The sequence below is a fragment of the Salvia splendens genome, chromosome 7, assembly GCF_004379255.2.
Source record: "Salvia splendens isolate huo1 chromosome 7, SspV2, whole genome shotgun sequence".
Lineage (NCBI taxonomy): Eukaryota > Viridiplantae > Streptophyta > Magnoliopsida > Lamiales > Lamiaceae > Salvia > Salvia splendens.
In genome coordinates, this window is record NC_056038.1 from 18,000,466 (window position 1) to 18,009,005 (window position 8,540).

At 38.6% G+C, this 8,540-nt stretch overlaps 1 long non-coding RNA gene across 1 annotated transcript; it reads right to left on the reverse strand.

Moving 5' to 3' along the window:
- Nucleotides 1-2,468: 2,468 nt before the first annotated feature.
- LOC121741347 lies at nucleotides 2,469-4,889 on the reverse strand. Its single transcript, XR_006037840.1, has 4 exons — nucleotides 4,749-4,889; nucleotides 4,588-4,663; nucleotides 3,439-3,501; nucleotides 2,469-2,978 (listed from the first exon to the last, which is right to left on the reverse strand). It is a non-coding gene; the product is annotated as an uncharacterized LOC121741347 (long non-coding RNA).
- Between the last annotated feature and the right edge of the window lie 3,651 nt (nucleotides 4,890-8,540).

Genomic DNA, 8,540 nt, shown 5'->3' on the forward strand with positions numbered 1-8,540 from the left:
TTGATCTATAATAGATTTAGGGTTGACACATTTTTTTTACGCTCATTTTGCAAAAATGATACTCGATCCGTTCTAAGATAGTTGGGTTATTTCTTCGTCACAGAATTTAAGAAATTGATGTGTTAAAGATTAAAGTGTAGAGAGTAAAGTAAGAGGGATAAAAAGAGAGTAAAGTATGAGAAAAGATAAAGTTTTTGCCAAAAAAGAAAAGAAATTACTCAACTATTTTAGACGATCAAAAAATGAATATTACTCAACCATCTTGGGATGGAGGGAGTATGAGTCATCTTTATTACGTTATTCACTATCTTACTCTTACTTTTTTTCTTTAACACATTGATCTCTTAAATTCCATGTTCAAAAGAAATGCATCAACTACCTGGGGACACGGGGAATATGATTGGTTACACTTATCAATAGTTAAATACACGAACTCAGGGAAATGATATACTACATACCCTATGTGAATTCTTTATACGAACACCACCCTCGTTCAACACACATTTAGCGTTGTTTGTTTTGTTTTATATATTTAGTTTGATTCTAATACATTAATGAATTATTTAATTTTATGAAATTCATAAAAATTAAAGTTTAAATGTTATTTATTCATTATTTGAAGATATAGAAAAAATGAGCAAATCAAGCTTGATTTTTATGATTTTGTGAACAACATATACTGTTTTTAATTTTTTATATTGAAATAAGTACTGATAGTCTTAACAGATATTCCCTTCGTCCCTCTATAGCTGAGTAATATTCTTTTTTGGGTTGTCCCATTGTGGTTGTTCAATTATAGCTGAGTCATTTCTTTTTTTTTGACAAAAAACAATATATTACTTTTCTCTTACTTTACTGTCTCTTACTTAATTCACTCTTCATCTCTCTACATTTTCCTTTCTACTTAATATCCATCTCCTTTAATCCGGCGCTAAAAAGAAACATCTCTACTACATAGGGATGGCGGGAGTAGTACTACAATTATATTTTAGGGCAAATTACATTAAATATTGCCAAGTCTCAATTTGTGAAATTTATACTACTCTCTCCGTCCTACAAGAATATGCTCTTCTGATTGGGCACGAGTTTAAATGCATAATTGATAAAAATCAGAGAGAAGTAGAAAGACAAAGTAATTAAAGTATTGTTATTGGAGAATGAGTTATATCGTATTAAAGAAAAAAGAGTTTTCAAATTTAGAAAATGTATATTCTTGTGGGACGGACTAAAAAAAGAGTGTATATTCTTATGAGACGGATGGAGTATTAAACAAATATTTTTTCAAATCCAAGATTTTTTAAATTATTTTTTTAGTTAATTCAAGTTTTGGTTCTGAACAATAGATTCATACTACTCTGATTTACTATAACTTAATTACTTCTTACAACTTACAAAATAATTAATTGTCTTGTTCTACTTATAATGATTTTTCCATCAACTTATTGAGTAGCGTAATTTAAAATTTTCAATAACAATTTTTACTAAATTAGTATTAAAATTAAATAGATAAAATAAAACAATCAAAGCTAAATGAGGATACTGCTCACACAAGTAGATCACGTAATAGCATATCTTTCCACTATCAACTCATATTGCCAATTTGATTTATCTAGATTAGGAAATATTTCTCATGTTTTTGGGTGTAAATAAATGTTTCAAAATGAATTTGATATGAATGACGCGGAATTTTCGAAGTGGACACTTGAATTAATTTGTGTGGATAATCCTTCAATTAAAATTTTCTTCTCATTCTCATGTTTTTTGTGTGGAAATATTTCTCATGTTTTTGGGTGTAAATAAACGGGGTTTGGATTCTTTCTTGGCAATCAGATACTTAATCGCTGCATGGTCAGTATATACGATGACCTGGATCCCAACAAGTATGGCCGGAACTTCTCGAAAGAATACATCACTGCCAGCATCTCCTTTTCAGTGGTATCGTAATTCCGCTGGGCTTGATTCAGAGTCTTAGATGCATAAAAAATTACATACCTCTTCCCATCGATCTTCAGACCCAGTACGGCTCCCACTGCATAGTCGCTGGCGTCACACATTACTTCGAAAGGATAGTCCCAGTCAGGAGCCCGTATGATAGGTGCGGATATCAGCTTTTCCTTGAGAAGGTTGAAAGCAGCCTTGCATTGCTCATAAAAAACGAACTCCACTTCATTCTGAAGAAGTCGGGTAAGGGGTTGGGCGATCTTGGAGAAATCCTTGATAAATCTTTGATAAAATCCGGCGTGCCCCAGAAAACCACTTATCCCCTTTTGATCAGTAGGGAACGGCAATTTGGATATAACATCCACCTTGGCTCGATCCACCTGGATTCCTCTCTCTGAGACCACGTGTCTTGGAGCGTTGCATAGGCCGAAAGGCATGCGTCTGTATGCATAGGTTCCGAATGGGCAAGTGAAGGTGGTCTTGTCCTGGTCCTCATGATCCACGTAAATTTGGAAATATCCGCTGTACCCATCTAGAAAACAAAAGTACTTCATTCCATCTAGTCGCTCCAACATGTGGTCGATGAAAGGCAAAGGGAAATGGTCCTTTCTGGTTGCGTTGTTTAACTTGCGGTAGTCTATGCACATTCGCCAACCCGTGACTAGTGTCACGCCCGCATTTTCTAAGGATAGAAAACACGGTTGATCGCGACTAGGGGGGATTAAAGAAGCGGGGAAGAAAGGGGAAAAAATACACATTTGACCAAAATTTAAGAACTGAATTAACCTTGAAAACGTCATAATATTATCCTAACAATAATACCAACTCTAAGTAAATAAAGAATGGAAAATAAACAATTTTCAAACGAGTTAGACTCTCCACGAATAAACAATTTCTAAAGAAAAGGACTCTTAGCGGAAGCGTTCAAGACACGGAAAATGCCGAGTATGAAGACACGACAAAACCAACAATTATTAATCATGACAAAACAATCCATGAACTCTACTCAACATCCTCCTCGTCCATCGCCGCTCAATCTGCACATTAAGAAAAATAATATGCAGGGCTGAGTACTTAATGCACTCAGTGGACACATGCCAAAACATAGTTTGTCAAGCCATAATCAAGTGACCTTGAGGGTTTTAATTAAAAGAAACCCAAGTACACCAAAAACATATATTTCACAAGTTCGGTTCACCAACCATTTTCCATCCGCATTCACCATCACCATATCTGAACATACATGACAAGGAACGTGGCCACGAACCAAGTCACTAGACCGACCAACTCCAAAGAGATAGCACACGATCTACGGGCTGTACACTAGTCCGAGCAGGGTTTGCGGCCCTACTGGGACCCGAATTCGATTTAATATACATGGCATAGCCACTTCAGATAGGTTCATTCAAATACAAAACATGGCAAGACAAACACTTTCCACCTCCTTTCACATAAAAAGTATTTAGGACATAGTCCTTATTTAAAAAGAAAGCCCACCTCAAAAGCTTAACTCCTCAACACTTTCTTGTTCCAAACCGCAACAACGTGCACAAGTTCACCCTTTTTGAAACAGCATGATATACAAAATTAGACTTTGTTAAATAAATAAATTTAACAATGCATGCATCCTAAGTGTGTGCTTAATTTATCCTTCGTTCTTTCTTCGACAAAACTGAATCATCAATTAAACACAAAAGTCTCATGTTATTTATTCCCTCGATCGTCACCGATCCAAAATAATCCTATTATTTAAATCTCAACACACCAAAACTACGATTCGTTTAGTAAATTAGAGCAGCTCAGTACATGAATCCTCATCCACTAATTGATTCCATTTAGCCCAAACTTACAACAAGATAATGGACCAAACATTACTAATTAACTAGCCATATAACTAAGTCCAAAAGAAAATTCAAACCAACAAATATACTTAATACTCCTAAACCACTACACGTACATACTCTCTATCCAACTTAAAATATTAGACCAATCCAAAAAAAACTTATTGGTCAAGCCCATTACCAAAACTAAAGTAAAAAGAAAGTTTAACTTAAATATACTCCCAAACGTAACCCACTAAGAATAAAAAGGAAAGAAAAGGTTGTCATTTAATATACTCCCAGCCGTCATCAACGTCTCTCTCTCTTCCTTTTCAATTCAACCCAGCTACTCTCTCTCTCTATCTCAAATTTTCAGCAACTCTCTCTATCTCAAACTCTCAGCAAGCAAGTTCTCTCTCGTTCCAAAATCAGCGCCGCCTCACGCCTCTCCGTCACCGCCGTCGATACTGTGCTGCCGCTGTCTCTGTCTCAGCACCGTCGTCGCCATCACACTGCAATCCAACCGCTACCCAGCTCCTCCGTCGGCAGCGGCGCTGCTACTCACAAAACGTCCCTCTCCCTCATCTTATTAAGTTTTTTTTATTGTTTTCCTTCAAATATTTATGGGCAGAAACGGATTTCCAAGATCTAGAGATTGAAGAAACGAGAGGATAGTTTCTAATGGCCCTAAAGATCGAGACTTTTTCAAGCACAAAACTTTATCAAGCACAAATCATTCAACAGTTTCAACAAAATTTCAATTCGTGTACTACTATGAATGTTTGGATGTTAATCTGCAGAGGATTTCCAAAATTTGGGAGTATACCTTTGGAATGAAGAGAACAATTTGAGATTGCAGAGGGATGGTTATTTCATAGGCTGCTCAATTGTTTTCCTCTCAACTGTGATAAGAAAGAAAAAAAATATGGTGCTATGGATTTAATATCCAGAGAGTTGTATACACAGAATTGAAGTGGAAGATTATACCTTTGTTGGAAGGGAAGAAAACTGCACTGGAAAATATGAAACGGCTGATAAAAGATGCAGTTGTGGGGAGAGATATATAATGCAGATATTAGATTTGTTTGTTGGAGAGATTTTAGGAGTGGAGTTTTTTGGTGAATAAAGAAAACGTGTAGAAGGGTTTAGGGGAAGAGATTTATGTTGGCTGCAGGAATTAAATAGGAATTATGAATAAATGACTATATTAAAAGTAGCCCAATTGAATAAGGATAAATGGGCTAAAAAAAACAAAAGTGATAGGCCCAAAAAAAATATATTTTTAGTACATGGATTAAATTGTGGTGTTTTATTATTTTAGTACTTTGGTGTTATTCCAAGCACATTGTAAACGAACGCCCAAATTTTCCCATCGACGACTCTCACATCAATCTCGTCGACAACTTACACCACACAATTAATCAACAATAATTCAAGCATTCACAACCAATCGAAACAACACGGTGTTTTATTCAAGGTCTATCACTCACTCGTTCTTAAAATAAAAATCTTAACTTAAAAAGATAGAAAAAAAACGGGTATTACAATCTACCCATCTTCACAAAAATTTCGTCCCGAAATTTGCTTAGATCATTCAAACAATTCTGGGTACTTCTCCCTCATCTTGTCTTCCAATTCCCACGTAGCTTCCTCAATGCCATGATTTCTCCACCGAACCTTCGCCGAAGCAATAGACTTATTTCTCAACTCTTGCACTTTCCGATCCAGAATGGCTTCGGGCATTTCTTCGTAACTCAAATTCGGATTCAAAATTATCATCTCCTCTTGATGAATTATGTGGTTAGGGTCGAACACATACTTTCTCAATTGTGACACATGGAAAACGTTGTGTACTCTCCCAAAGCTTGGTGGTAGCGCCAATCTATACGCTACGGTACCCACTCTGTCAAGAATCTCATAAGGTCCAATAAATCGTGGTCTCAACTTGCCTTTCACACCGAACCGAGTTATTCCTTTTGACGGGGCTACCTTCAGAAAAACTTTATCTCCTGTCTTAAATTGGAGATAGGTTCTTCGAACATCAGCATATGATTTCTGTCGATCCTGAGCTTCCTTGATCCTCTCACGAATTTTTCGAACAATCTCAATCATTTCTTCCACTGTGTCTGGTCCAAGAACTCTTCTCTCACCCACTTCATCCCAGTAAAGTGGTGATCTACACTTCTTCCCATACAATGCCTCGTACGGGGCCATGTTAATAGTCACCTGATAACTATTGTTGTAAGCGAACTCTATTAGTGGCAACACTTCCTCCCAACCTACTCCTCGATCTAGCACTACGGCTCTCAACATATCCTCCAAAGTTTGTATCGTCCTCTCTGATTTCCCATCAGTCTGCGGGTGGAATGCAGTGCTGAAATTCAACTTAGTGCCTAACTCTCGTTGTAGGCTCATCCAAAATCTAGAGGTAAACTTCGCATCACGGTCACATGTAATAGTCACTGGTACTCCATGTAAGCGTATGATCTCTTTCACATACATCTTAGACAACTTATTGGCTCCATAGGTATCACGAATCGGTACAAAGTGAGCAGATTTTGTAAGACGATCAATAATCACCCTAATAACAGTATTTCCTCGTTGTGATCTCGGTAATCTTGTCACGAAATCCATTGCAATGTGCTCCCATTTCCACTCCGGTATCTCAAGTGGTTGTAGTCTCCCATAAGGTCGTTGATATAGAGCTTTCACTTGCTGACATGCTAGACACCTCTCCACAAATGCCGCTACATGCTTTTTCATGCCATTCCACCAAAACTGTCTCTTCATATCTCGATACATCTTGGTACTACCCGGGTGCGCAGTATACGGTGTTTTGTGTGCTTTCCTCATGATTTCATTCCTAAGCCCTTCGTCTCTAGGCACGCACAACCTGCCCTTAAATGTGAGGGCACTATCCGCCTCCTCGTGAAAATATTCTTGCTCCACTGTCCTCACTTCCGAACGGATTTTCTCAAGTAAAGTATCGCGTCTTTGAGCTTCCACAATTCTAGCCCTTAGGTCGGGTTCCATTACCAAGGTGGCGATCCTTCCTTCCACTGTCTCGGGTGCTCTCACTACCTCCAATCGCATTTTACTGAACTCTCGTATCAAGTTCTCTTCGTTCGTGAGAAAAGTGGCCAATTGAGGTTGAGACTTTCTACTTAGGGCATCAGCCACTACATTCGCCTTTCCTGGGTGGTAGTTTATACTGCAATCATAATCCTTCACCAACTCAAGCCATCTACGCTGGCGCATGTTCAAATCCTTTTGTTCAAAGAAGTACTTGAGGCTTTTATGGTCCGTATATATCTCACATCGAACTCCATAAAGATGGTGTCTCCAAATCTTCAAAGCATGTACAACTGCTGCCAACTCCAAGTCATGCGTCGGATAGTTCAACTCATGTGGCTGCAACTGCCTTGATGCATACGCAATCACTTTCCCATTCTGCATAAGTACACATCCGAGTCCAACTTTTGATGCATCGGTATACACCATGTAGTTAGTGTCTGGCTCTGGCACAACGAGAATTGGTGCGGTGGTCAACTTCTCTTTCAATAACTAAAAACTGGCCTCACACTCCGGCGTCCAATTCACTTTGACCCCTTTCTTTAGTTGTTGAGTCATTGGCCTCGCTATCTTAGAAAATCCCTCGATGAATCTCCGATAATATCCCGCCAGTCCTAGGAAACTCCGAATTTCATTAGGTGTGGTTGGTGATTTCCATTTCTGTACAGCTTCCACCTTTGCGGGGTCTACTCGAATTCCATCTGCACTCACTATGTGCCCAAGGAAATTCACTTCTTTGAGCCAAAACTCACACTTACTGAACTTGGCGTAGAGTTTCTCGGCCCTTAACGTCTCCAAGGTGGTCCTCAAATGTTTTTCATGTTCCTCTTCGTTCTTTGAGTAGATAAGGACATCGTCTATGAAGACTAAGACGAACTTGTCCAAGTATGGATGGAACACACGATTCATAAGGTCCATAAATACGGCCGGCGCATTTGTCAATCCGAAAGGCATCACTATAAACTCATAATGGCCGTATCTAGTTCGGAAAGCCGTCTCGGGTACATCTTCTCGTCGGACTCTCAGTTGATGGTATCCCGATCTCAAATCCATTTTCGAGAATACTCCAGCTCCACGGAGTTGATCAAACAAATCATCTATCCTCGGCAGTGGATACTTGTTCTTGAGTGTCAACTTGTTCAACTCTCGATAATCTATGCACATCCTCAATGTTCCATCCTTTTTCTTCACGAACAACACTGGTGCTCCCCACGGCGACACACTGGGTCTAATGAAACCCAAGTCTAGCAACTCTTGTAGTTGTATCTTAAGTTCTTCCAATTCCTTAGGCGCCATACGGTATGGTGCCTTAGATATCGGTGCTGATCCTGGCTCCAAATCAATTGTAAACTCCAACTGTCTATCGGGTGGTGGTCCTGGCAAGGCATTAGGAAAAACGTCGGGAAATTCTTTCACTACTGCCACATCCTCTATGCTTCTTTCTTTCTTCTCCTTTTGTAACACCCGGACTTTTTATAGTACGTGGAACAACACCAAGCTGCTACGAGGCAATTAATGAATGAGATGTTGAGATGGGTTTTAGTGCTTGGCGCGCATAAATCGAGGAACGGTTGAGGAATTTATATTTGGAACAACACCAAATATAAATTGTTGCGTTTGGCGATTTTAATCTTTGTTGGAGACAAGATAACGAAATTAATTAAAGCTCCGTGAATTTTTTAATTATCGAAAAAAAATGCGAGAATA